The 13,398-nt window shown below is 44.5% G+C and overlaps 1 pseudogene; it reads right to left on the bottom strand.

Annotated features, from left to right (window-relative positions):
* Window positions 1-12,306: 12,306 nt before the first annotated feature.
* LOC110509449 lies at window positions 12,307-12,923 on the bottom strand (annotated as a pseudogene).
* Between the last annotated feature and the right edge of the window lie 475 nt (window positions 12,924-13,398).

Genomic DNA, 13,398 nt, shown 5'->3' with positions numbered 1-13,398 from the left:
CAGTTTGGTCTCCTAGCCCGGGTGTTGTGGCCCCTAGCAGTGTATGAGGTTCCAATCTCAACAGTGGAGAAGATGGAAAGAGGAGTCACAGGCTACTTAAAGAAGTGGCTCGGAGTTCCACGACGCCTTACCACCATAGGCCTCTATGGAGATGGTGTCCTCAAGCTGCCCCTCACCAGTCTAACAGAGGAATTCAAGTGTGCAAAAACCAGGCTCCAGATGACACTGAATGAATCTCGAGACCCAGTGGTGAGCAACAACGCGCCGTCCTTGGAAACTGGGCGCAAATGGAGGCAACAGCAGCCCTCAGACATGCTGACATTGTGGGTCATGTTCAGCAAGGGAGAGGAGGCCTTGGGCTAACTAGCCGTGCTGCTTGGAGTAAGGCCACTCCACCAGAGCGGCGGAAGATGGTAGTGCAGGAAGTATGCCATCAGGAGGAGGCTGCAAGGTGAGCCAAACAGGGACAGTGGACTCGATGGGACAGTGTGGAGAAGAGGAAGATCAGCTGGAAGGATCTGTGGCCATGGAAGCGAGGCGGTTGAGCTTTTCCATCAGAGCATATGATGTCCTTCCAACACCAGTTAATCTTCACCAATGGTATGGTGAAAATCTGGACTGTGCCCTCTGTTCCATGCCAGCCAACCTCAGGCACATTCTCACAGGGTGTAAAACAAGCCTCACCCAAGGACGCTACACTTGGCGTCACAACCAAGTCCTTAAAAACCTTGCGTCCGCCATGGAGGACAAGCGAGCTGCCACCAACTCCCTACCACCCCCAGCAGCATCACACCCCTTACGGAAGATCTTTGTCCGCGAAGGGGCTAAACCACCGAAGAGCAGCTCTACACCATTAGAGCGAGACCAGCTGCGCTTGGCCCGCGACTGGAAAATGCTAGCTGACATTGGCAACTTGTGTTTCCTCCGGAGATCGCAACCACCACATAAGACCTGACATGGTGCTCTGGTCCCGTTCGCTCAAGAAGGTCTTCATCATTGAGCTCACAGTACCCTGGGAGGACTCAGTAGATGAGGCTTATGAGCGAAAACATCTGCGCTATGCCGATCTAGCTGCCAAAGCACGGCATCCTGACTGGAACACAGAAGTCTGACCAGTGGAGGTGGGCTGCAGAGGTTTTGTGACAACATCTACAACCAGACTGCTTAGAGACCTGGGAATTAAATTCACACAGGACACCGGATAAGACTCCCATTCGGAGTCAGTGTCACTGTGAAAGAAAATGTTCAGTTAGAATAGTTTCATATATGAGCCCTGTATCAACAGGTATAATAAACAGATATATATAGAGAGAGTACAGGGAACATAAGGTTGAAAATATTATTATGACCTGCTAGATCTACTGTCTCTTTTAAATTATGACATTTCAGCTAAATCTACTGTCTCTATTATAATATGACAGACCAGCTAGATCTACTGTCTCTTTTGAATTATGACATTTCAGCTAAATCTACTGTCTCTATTACAGTGCCTTGCGAAAGTATTCGGCCCCCTTGAACTTTGCAACCTTTTGCCACATTTCAGGCTTCAAACATAAAGATATAAAACTGTATTTTTTTGTGAAGAATCAACAACAAGTGGGACACAATCATGAAGTGGAACGACATTTATTGGATATTTCAAACTTTTTTAACAAATCAAAAACTGAAAAGTTGGGCTTGCAAAATTATTCAGCCCCTTTACTTTCAGTGCAGCAAACTCTCTCCAGAAGTTCAGTGAGGATCTCTGAATGATCCAATGTTGACCTAAATGACTAATGGTGATAAATACAATCCACCTGTGTGTAATCAAGTCTCGCGATACATGGCCCCATCCTGTCCCCTTTGCAGAAAAGCATCCCCAAAGAATGATGTTTCCACCTCCATGCTTCACGGTTGGGATGGTGTTCTTGGGGCTGTACTCATCCTTCTTCTTCCTCCAAACACGGCGAGTGTAGTTTAGACCAAAAAGCTCTATTTTTGTCTCATCAGACCACATGACCTTCTCCCATTCCTCCTCTGGATCATCCAGATGGTCATTGGCAAACATCAGACGGGCCTGGAAATGCGCTGGCTTGAGCAGGGGGACCTTGCGTGCACTGCAGGATTTTAATCCATGACAGCGTAGTGTGTTACTAATGGTTTTCTTTGAGACTGTGGTCCCAGCTGTCTTTAGGTCATTGACCTTGTCCTGCCGTGTAGTTCTGGGCTGATCCCTCACCTTCCTCATGATCATTGATACCCCACGAGGTGAGATCTTGCATGGAGCCCCAGACCGAGGGTGATTGACCTGAGAATGGTCCTGTATTTGGCTCCATCCATCTTCCCATCAATTTTAACCATCTTCCCTGTCCCTGCTGAAGAAAAGCAGGCCCAAACCATGATGCTGCCACCACCATGTTTGACAGTGGGGATGGTGTGTTCAGGGTGATGAGCTGTGTTGCTTTTACGCCAAACATAACGTTTTGCATTGTTGCCAAAAAGTTCAATTTTGGTTTCATCTGACCAGAGCACCTTCTTCCACATGTTTGGTGTGTCTCCCAGGTGGCTTGTGGCAAACTTTAAACAACACTTTTTATGGATATCTTTAAGAAATGGCTTTCTTCTTGCCACTCTTCCATAAAGGCCAGATTTGTGCAATATACGACTGATTGTTGTCCTATGGACAGAGTCTCCCACCTCAGCTGTAGATCTCTGCAGTTCATCCAGAGTGATCATGGGCCTCTTGGCTGCATCTCTGATCAGTCTTCTCCTTGTATGAGCTGAAAGTTTAGAGGGACGGCCAGGTCTTGGTAGATTTGCTTGCACAGTGCTCCTTGGGATGTTTAAAGCTTGGGAAATATTTTTGTATCCAAATCCGGCTTTAAACTTCTTCACAACAGTATCTCGGACCTGCCTGGTGTTTTCCTTGTTCTTCATGATGCTCTCTGCGCTTTTAACGGACCTCTGAGACTATCACAGTGCAGGTGTATTTATACGGAGACTTGATTACACACAGGTGGATTGTATTTATCACCATTAGTCATTTAGGTCAACATTGGATCATTCAGAGATCCTCACTGAACTTCTGGAGAGAGTTTGCTGCACTGAAAGTAAAGGGGCTGAATAATTTTGCACGCCCAACTTTTCAGTTTTTGATTTGTTAAAAAAATTTGAAATATCCAATAAATGTCGTTCCACTTCATGATTGTGTCCCACTTGTTGTTGATTCTTCACAAAAAAATACAGTGTTATATCTTTATGTTTGAAGCCTGAAATGTGGCAAAAGGTCGCAAAGTTCAAGGGGGCCGAATACTTTCGCAAGGCACTGTATAAACAGCTGAATCTGCGCGTTTACCAAACAATGCAGTGCGTAATATGTGTTTCTCCTTCAGGTATGAAACTTCAATAGCGAATCACTCACTTTACGCTGGAGCTTACTACATGGCCTATTGCCGTTTACCTCAGCTCATTGGCTATCTACACAGCTAGATTTCAAGATGATCAGTGGTCATTGGGTCAAAAGACAGTCAATCAACGAAACAGCGGGCAAGTCATTGGTGCACAATGATGTCATGACTTGTTGTCTTCAAATCGGTTTCTTTCAGTCAATATGTCCCGCGAAATGGCCCATCATGTTTGATTGTGTTACAAACAAACCAGTTGATTGCAGTGAAACCAAACATGACTGGAAAAGTCACGTTCTGTGTGGGTTATTTACCTGGAATGTGTCGTCGAAAATGGAATGAGACGGAATTCACGACACAAGCGGTTCACAAAATGTTTCGTGTTAGGCTATAAAAACTGATTTTATCAAACAAAAGATCATTCATTGTGTAAGAATGAGCATTGGAATTGCAAACAGACGAAGATCGTCAAAGGTAAACAATTTATTTTAATGCAGTTTGTGATTATGTTACGCCTGTGCTGGTTAAAAGTGTTGTTTTTTATGCGGCTCTATGCTCAGATAATCGCATCGTATTCTTTCGCAGTAAATCATTTTTTAAATCTGACAACGCAGTTGGATTAGCAAGATTCTAGGCTTTCGATACATGTGAGACACTTGTATTTTCATGAATGTTTAATATGACTATTCATGTAGCGATCACCGTATGCTGGTGGAATTTCAGCCCGCTAGCGGGTTCCGTGCGCAAAGAGGTTAAGAGTTTATTCAGAAGATAACAGATCAATAAACATTATTTCGTGGTGCTCCGACTTTCTAGTTAATTACATTAACCTGATTAGCTTAATCAGGGAATATTAATTACAGAGAAATTATTTTACAGAATAGCATGTCATATCACTTAATCCGGCACAGCCAAAGACACGACAATAGAGAAAAAGTAGAGTCGCAATTCAATGGTTCAGACACGAGAGGAATGTGGCAGGGTCTACAGTCAATCATGGAGTACAAAAAGAAAACCAGCCCCGTCGCGGATCCCATTGTCTTGCTCCCAGACAAACTAAACAACTTCTTTGCTCACTTTGAGGACAATACAGTGCCACCGACACGGCCAGCTACTAAAACCTGCGGTCTCTCCTTCACTGCAGCCAACGTGAGTAAAACATTTAAACGAGTTAACCCTCACAAGGCTGCCGGCCCCGAAGGCATCCCTAGCCGCGTCCTCAGAGCATGCGCAGACCAGCTGGCTGGAGTGTTTACGGACATATTCAATCAATCCCTATCACAGTCTGCTGTTCCCACATGCGTCAAGAGGGCCACCATTGTTCCTGTTCCCAAGAAAGCTAAGGTAACTGAGCTAAATCACCCCGTAGCAGTCATTTCCATCATCATGAAGTGCTTTGAGAGACTAGTCAAGGATCATATCATCTCCACCCTACCTGACACCCTAGACCCACCCACTCCACACCTGACACCCTAGACCCACTTTGCCTACCGCCCCAATAGGTCTCGACCCCGCCCTGTGCAACTGGGTCCTGGACTTTCTGAAGGGCCACCCCCAGGTGGTGAGGGAAGAAACAACATCTCCACCCCGCTGATCCTCAATACTGGGGCCCCACAAGGGTGCGTTCTCTGCCCTCTCCTATACTCCCTGTTCACCCATGACTGCGTGGCCATGCACGCATCCAACTCAATCATCAAGTTTGCAGACGACACGACAGTGGTAGGCTTGATTACCAAACACGACGAGACGGCCTACAGGGAGGAGGTGAGGGCCCTCGGAGTGTGGTGTCAGGAAAACAACCTCACACTCAACGTCAACAAAATAATGGAGATGATCGTGGACTTCAGGAAACAGCAGAGGGAACACCCCCCCCCCCCCCCCCCCCCCCCATCCCCAGCCCCCCCCCCCCCCCCCCCCCCCCCCCCCTATCCACATCGACGGGACAGTAGTGGAGAAGGTTGACAGCTTTAAGTTCATCGGCGTACACATCACAGACAAACTGAAATGGTCCACCCACACAGACAGCGTAGTGAAGAAGGCGCAGCATTGCCTCTTCAACCTCAGGAGGCTGAAAACATTTGGCATGTCACCAAATAAACTCACAAACTTCTACAGATGCACAATCGAGAGCACCCTGTCGGGCTGTATCACCGCTTGATTCGGCAACTGCTCCGCACACAACCGCAAGATTCTCCAGAGGGTAGTGAGGTCTGCACAACGCATCACCGGGGCCAAACTGCCTGCCCTCCAAGACACCTATGCTACCCGATCACAGAAGGCCAAAAATATCATCAAGGTCAACAACCACCCGAGCCACTGCCTGTTCACCCCGCTATCATCCAGAAGGCGAGGTCAGTACAGGTGCATCAAAGTCGGGACCGAGAGACTGAAAAACAGTTTCTATCTCAAGGCCATCAGACTGTTAAACAGCCACCACTAACATTGAGTTGCTTCTGCCAACACACTGACTCAAATCTCTAGCCACTTTAATAATAAAAAAATGGATGTAATAAATGTATCACTAGTCACTTTAAACAATACCACTTTATATAATGTTTACATACCCTACATTAGGGGCGGCAGGGTAGCCTAGTGGTTAGAGCGTTGGACTAGTAACCGGAAGGTTGCAAGTTCAAATCCCCAAGCTGACAAGGTACAAATCTGTCGTTCTGCCCCTGAACAGGCATGACCCACTGTTCCTAGGCCGTCATTGAAAATAATAATTTGTTCATAACTGACTTGCCAAGTTAAATAAAGGTAAAATAAAACTTACTCATCTCGTTTGTATATACTGTACTTTATGGCATTGCCTATGCCGTTTGGCCATCGCTCATCCATATAATCTCATTCATTCCTTTACATTTGTAGTTGTTGTGAAATTGTTAGATTACTTGTTAGATATGCATGGTCGGAACTACAAGCACAAGCATTTCGCTACACTCGCATTAACATCTGCTAACCATATGTATGTGACCAATGCCATTTGATTTGATTTGAAATCCTATTTTCCCCAACCCACTAACTTTAAACATCAGCTATCTGAGCAGCTAACCGATCGCTGCAGCTGTACATAGTTCATCTGTAAATAGCCCACCCAATCTACCTACCTCATCCCCATATTGTTTTAATTTACTTTTCTGCTCTTTTGCACACCAGTATCTCTACTTGCATATCATCATCTGCTCATCTATCACTCCAGTGTTAATCTGCTAAAATGTAATTACATCTCTTCTATGGCCTATTTATTGCCTTACCTCCTCACGCCATTTGCACACACTGTATATAGACTATATTTTATTTATATTGTGTTATTAACTGTACGCTTCTTTATTCCATGTGTAACTTTGTGTTGTTTGTGTCGCACAGCTTTGCTTTAGCTTGGCCAGGTCTAGCCTATCTGGTTAAATAAAGGTGAAATTAAAAAATACAATTTAAAAAACTAACCATAACCTTAACTCCCCCACCAACTTCTCACTTGCTGATTGCTAGCTCTCTGTGAACTCCTCTGTTCTGATCTAAGAGTCTCTAGCCACAGTTTGGCCTAAGAACACACACAGAAAGACATGGGACATTGAAGAGTGATTATTCTCCAAGTATGCCTCTTCTCTCTCTATTCCATTCTCTCCACATACTTGTCCCTCACTCTCTCTCTCTCTCTCTCTCTCTCTCTATTCCATTCTCTTCACATATGTATCCCTCTCACTCTTCTCTCTCTCTATTCCATTCTCTTCACATATTTGTTCCTCTCTCTCTCTCTTTCTCTCCCTCTCCCTCCAATGTAAATTCAATTTAAGGGCTTTATTGGCATGGGAAATATATGTTTAAATTACCAAAGCAAGTGAAATAGATAATAAACAAAAGTGAAATGAACAATAAAAAATGAAGAGTAACCATTACACTCACAAAAGTTCAAAAATAATAAATGTCATATTATGTCTATATACAGAGTTGTGATGATGCGCAAATAGTTAAAGTACAACATGCTAAATAAATAAACATACATATAGGTTGTTTTTACATTGGTGTTTGTTCTTCACTAGTTGCCCTGTTCTTGTGGCAACAGGTCACACATCTTCCTTCTGTGACTGCATACTGTGGTTTTTCACCAAATAGATATGTGAGTTTATCAAAATTTGATTTATTTTCTAATTCTTTGTGGGTCTGTGTAATCTGATGGAAATATGTGTCTCTAATACGGTCATAGATTTGGCATGTTAGGAAATGCAGCTCAGTTTCCACCTCATTTTGTGGGCAGTGTGCACATAGCCTGCCTTCTCTTGAGAGCCAACAGCTTTCTCAATAGCAAGGCTATGCTCACTGAGTCTCTACAGAGTCAAAGATTTCCTTAATTTTGGTCACAGTGGCCTAGTAATCTGACACTGTGCACTTTCTGTTTGCTTTGTTGTTTTGTAAATTATTTTCAGTGTGTAAAGTAAATATATTTTTGTTTTCCCATGATTTGGTTGGGTCTAATTATGTTGCTGTCCTAGGGATCTGTGGTGTCTGTGTTTTTGAACAGGATTAGCTTGCTTAGGGGGCTCTTCTCCAGGTTTATCTCTCTATACGTCATGGCTTTGTTATGGAAGTTTGGGAATTGCTTCCTTTAAGGTGGTTTTAGAATTTTTTGCAAGAATATTTTTGCATAATTCTGCATGCAGTCTCAATTTGGTGTTTGTCCCATTTTGGGAATTATTGGTTGGTGAGTGGACCCAAGGCCTCAGAAACAGAAAGGGCATGTGTTCTACAACTGATTCAAGTATTTTTAGCCAGATCGTAATTGGAATGTTTAATTTGATGTTCCTTTTTGATAGCAAAGAAGGCCAAGTCACCGCTTTGTGGAGGTAAAATGCGGCGCTGATGTTTAGGCCAAGGAATGTAAAAAATGTTGTGTAATCTAGGGCAACAGTGTCTTGATAGATTTTATATTTGTGGTCCTGGCAACTAGACCTTTTTTGGAACACTATTTCTTTGTCTCACTGAGATTTACTGTCAGAGCCCAGTCTGACAGAATCTGTGCAGAAGATCTAGGTGCTGCTGTAGGCACCAGATCATCAGCAAACAGTAGACATTTGACTTCAGATTCGAGGGTGAGGCCAGGTAAAGCAGATTGTTCTAGTGCCCTCACCAATTTGTTGATATACAATTGAAGTCAGAAGTTTACATTCACTTAGGTTGGAGTCATTACAACTTGTTTTTCAACCACACCAGAAATGCCTTGTTAAATTCATCCCGTTTTATAGAAACATAAACAGAAGTATCAAACTTTGGGTCCAAGTGTTGTACCTGCATCAAGAGTAACAGGACCAGGGTCAAATCCAGGTTTATCACTGGAATATTCTTCATCCGGGATGTAAACCTGCAGTTTACCACTGTCTTCTTGACCTATTACTTGAAGCATAATTTTCCTGAATACATGTGGGAGGTTTTGTATTTTCTGCTGAATTCAAAAGATGGTCTGCCTCCATGCTCCTGATAGGAGGGACCATACTCTGCTGCAGCACCTTGAAGAGGAAGTAGCTAGCCTTGACAAAAACTACCTTCTTGTTACAAAAACTATAGGAATCCAATAATTGTATGATTCTACGATGAAAAATGGTCTCCATCCTATCTGTTCAATGTTATAATATTGGAAGGGACCAGATAGGTGTGAAAGCAACATAGTTATTGTTCCATCTTGTCTTTAACAGGTCAAAGAGGAGTTTATGACATATTGTGTTCAAATATTCAGTTCATTTAGACTGGGAGTTCCTGAGGAGACTGCAATGAAGGGACATATTCTGACTGTTTCCTCTCTGACGTCCTATTGATACTTCTCTTTATGTTTCTTTAAAATTGATCCAAGATGGTGTAGCAGTCAGACGTATTTTTGTTCTCGTCTTGTCGTGTCCCATGTATATATCTTTTTAGATCTTTCTTCTTCGCATATATTTATTTATATTTTTCTGAATCTCAACTTCAACATACTCTCCTGCAATCCGCCCCAACCAATGTGGTATGGATCTGCTATTTCTTTACTTCTGAACCGGAACCCCAACAGAAGCTATCCAGCTAACTAGCTAGTAGCCAGCTAGCCACTGCTAGCGGTCATCAGCTACTATTATCCCGGACAACTCTCGCCAGTCTGCACAGCGCGACTCAACCCAGAGCAAATTGGATTTATTTTTCTCCATATCTCCAGATTCCTACCGCAAGCTCTGAACCTTTTCACCTGGATCATCGCAGCTAGTTAGCTGCTTTCTGAGTGGCCACTCCTGTCTAACGTCTCTGTCCAGAAGCAAGAACCAATTGTCCTGGAGCTAGCCTCGCTAGCCTTGCTATCTCCCAGCTAGCCGAAGAGGTCCATCAGCCACTCCTTGGGCTACAATACCTATTTTGCCAATCGGCCTGGACCCCGCCGACCCATCACGACTGGACTACCGACGTAATTCGCCCGAGGGGGTTTATCAACTGGCTCCTTCATCGCGACGTCCCCTGACTGCCCATCTGCTAGCCTGCCAGCCGTGGCCCGCTAGCTGTCTAGAGCATATCAGACTGTTAGCTTAAGAGGCCCATCGGACAAATTCTTTGGCCACTATACCTATTCTGCCAATTGGCTTGGACCCTTCTACCACACAGAGCCCTGCTGATCCACGACAACTGGTCTGCAGATGTAACAGCACGAGGGGGCTACAACAGACTTTTTCCATCGCGACGTCCCTCTAAGGCCCTTCTGCTAGCTTGCTTGCCCCGGCCCGCTAGCTACCTGAATCGCCGTGTCTCCGGCCCGAGCCACTCACTGTACCGCTATGATCACTCGGCTACGCATGCCTCTCCCTAATGTCAATATGCCTTGTCCATTTCTGTCTTGGTTAGTAATTATTGCCTTATTTCACTATAGGGCCTCTAGCCCTGCTCAATACGCCTTAGTTAACCCTTTAGTTCCACCTCCCACACATGCAGTGACCTCACCTGGTTTAAATTATGTTTTTAGGGACATTATATCTCTCATCGTCACTCAGTGCATGGGTTTACCTCTAATGTATTCTAATACTACCATACCTTTGTCTGTACATTATGCCTTGAATCTATTTTTCTGTGCCAAGAAACCTGCTCCTTTTACTCTCTGTTCCAAACGTACTAGACAACCAGTTCTTATTGCCTTTAGCCAAAACTTATCCTACTCCTACTCTGTTCCTCTGGTGATGTGGAGGTTAATCCAGACCCTGCAGTGCCTAGCTTCACTCCCATTCCCCAGGCGCTCTCATTTGTTGACTTATGTAACCGTAAAAGACTTGGTTTCATGTATGTTAACATATGAAGCCTCCTCCCTAAGTTTGTTTTATTCGTTGCCTTAGCACACTCTGTCAACCCAGATGTCCTAGCTGTGTCTGAATCCTGGCTTAGAAATGTCCATTTTCCGACAAGATAGAACTGCCAAAGGGGGCGGAGTTGCAATCTACTGCAGAGATAGCCTGCAGAGTTCTGTCTTACTATCCAGGTCTGTGCCCAAACAATTTGAGCTCCTACTTTTAAAAATCCACCTTTCCAGAAACAAGTCTCTCACCATTGCCGCTTGCTACAGACCACCCGCTGCCCCCAGCTGTGCCCTGGATACCATATGTGAATTGATTGCCCCCTATCTTTCTTCTGAGCTCGTGCTGTTAGGTGACCTAAACTGGGACATGCTTAACACCCCGGCCATCCTACAATCTAAGCTTGATGCCTTCAATCTCTTTCAAATTATCAATGAACCTACCAGGTACAACCCCAAATCCGTAAACACGGACACCTCATAGATATCATCCTTACCAACCTGCCCTCCAAATACACCTCTGCTGTCTTCAACCAGGATCTCAGCAATCACTGCCTCATTGCCTGCATCCGTAATGATCTGCAGTCAACCGACCACCGCTCATCACGGTCAAACGCTCCCTAAAACACTTCAGCGAGTAGGCCTTTCTAATCGACCTGGCCCGGGTATCCTGGAAGGACATTGACCTCATTCTGGTCTTGTTGTTATTTTTTTTTATTTCACCTTTATTTAACCAGGTGGGCTAGTTGAGAACAAGTTCTCATTTGCAACTGTGACCTGGCCAAGATAAAGCATATCAATTGGACACATACAACAACACAGAGTTACACATGGAATAAACAAAACATACAGTCAATAATACAGTAGAAAAAAATAAGAAAAAAAGTGCAAATGAGGTAAGATAAGGGAGTTAAGGCAATAAATAGGCCATGGTGGCGAAGAAATTACAACGTAGCAATTAAACACAGGAATGGTAGATGTGCAGAAGATGATGTGCATGTAGAGATACTGGGGTGCAAAGGAGCAAGATAAATAAATAAACACAGCATGGGGATGAGGTAGATAGATGGGCTGTTTACAGATGGGCTATGTACAGGTACAGTGATCTGTGAGCTGCTCTGACAGCTGGTGCTTAAAGCTAGTGAGGGAGATATGAGTCTCCAGCTTCAGTGACTTTTGCAGTTCATTCCAGTCATTGGCAGCAGAGAACTGGAAGGAAAGGCGACCAAAGGCTAGTAGTCTGGCTAGTTCCTCTTGAAAATGCAGCAGCCCTGTCTGGTCCCTCCTATCAGGAGCATGGAGGCGGACCAGCTAGGTCGTATCGGATAAACCAGACAAGATATGTGAGCTGCATGTGGACATCCATTATCAAGTAATGGAAAACCTCAAATTCAGTGGTGAGCTGCAGTATAACGGCCAGGATGAAGAATATTGCAACGATAAACCTGGCCTTGACCCTTGTCCTGTTACTCTTGATGCAGTTACAGCACCTGGTCCCAAATATGGACCCCATCACTCCTAGATCTCCCAGGAAGGAGGAGATGGAGGTGATAGTCATCAGAACCATCCATATGTCCATATTTTGGGATTCGGGATAATTCCCTACAGAGATATACCAGGCCACTAGGTAGACTAAACATCCAAAGATTCCCACAGTGATGCACAGTATGACCCTCCAATCAGGAGCAGGGCGGCCGCCACCCAGCCGAAGTACAGCGAGGCCCCCAATTCTGTCTTTTTTTCTATCTGCGTGGAATGGTCGATGATTGATATTGCTAGCAAGAAAACAGGGATGAGGATGATAATTCCGGCCAAGATGAATTGTATTTCAGCAAAATGTATCAACTTGTCCTGAGACGTTTCGTCTTTGACGCAGTTGGCTCACTTGGCACCGACCATGGAGACCACGACCCCCAGAACCCCCAGGATGATGGCAGTGAGGATCATGGCTCTGCCGGCCTGCAGAACATCGGGCAAATACCACCCAATGGAGTTGTACACCTCACACTGTGTCTCTCCCATGCCTTGGGTCACACAGCTCATCCACAGGCCGTACAAGACCACACCTGTGTTGGTAAAGTTAGTTGCTATGAAGGTTGTCTCTATTCAGGTGGGGAGAGCACAGATCACGACGGCCAGTATTAATCCTAGGACTCCCATGGCGATGCCCACGACCTCCACCATTTACACGATATCCATGCCCATCAAAATGCTATCTCCCTGACTGTGTCTCGCTCAGCTGATTTGTTCACTCCGAAGTTTGTGATAAAGTAATTTATATGTTTAAAGTAATGACTAAAGAATTCCCCCCTGAAACGTATAAGACTATGTGAAATGTATTCTAATTATAAGACGATGTGAAATGTATTAGAATTATAAGACTATAATCCAATAATGTATGTGTGAGACAAGTTAAAGAAATGGATGGTTGAGAAAACAAAGGACAATTGAACTACACATGACCTGGTTGTAACTCTGACAACTGATAACAGGACAGAGGGCCTTTCCAAGGCACCTCCAATCTAGGGAGGACAGGCACGGGGAGAAACTGCCAGGCAGGTGGGGGTAAGAGTTATAAAATGACTGTGTATGCATTGTTTGACTTCAGCGCTCTCTGGATAAACTACAACTAACCTTTTGCAGAATCTTAGTCTTTGCGTAATTATTATTAAACCCAGAGTCTTACAAACCTCGGGAATTGGTCAAAGCTTAAAGTATCGTTTA

Source organism: Oncorhynchus mykiss, chromosome Y, assembly GCF_013265735.2.
Source record: "Oncorhynchus mykiss isolate Arlee chromosome Y, USDA_OmykA_1.1, whole genome shotgun sequence".
Taxonomy (NCBI): Eukaryota; Metazoa; Chordata; class Actinopteri; order Salmoniformes; family Salmonidae; genus Oncorhynchus; species Oncorhynchus mykiss.
This window is presented reverse-complemented; position numbering and strand designations above follow the sequence as displayed.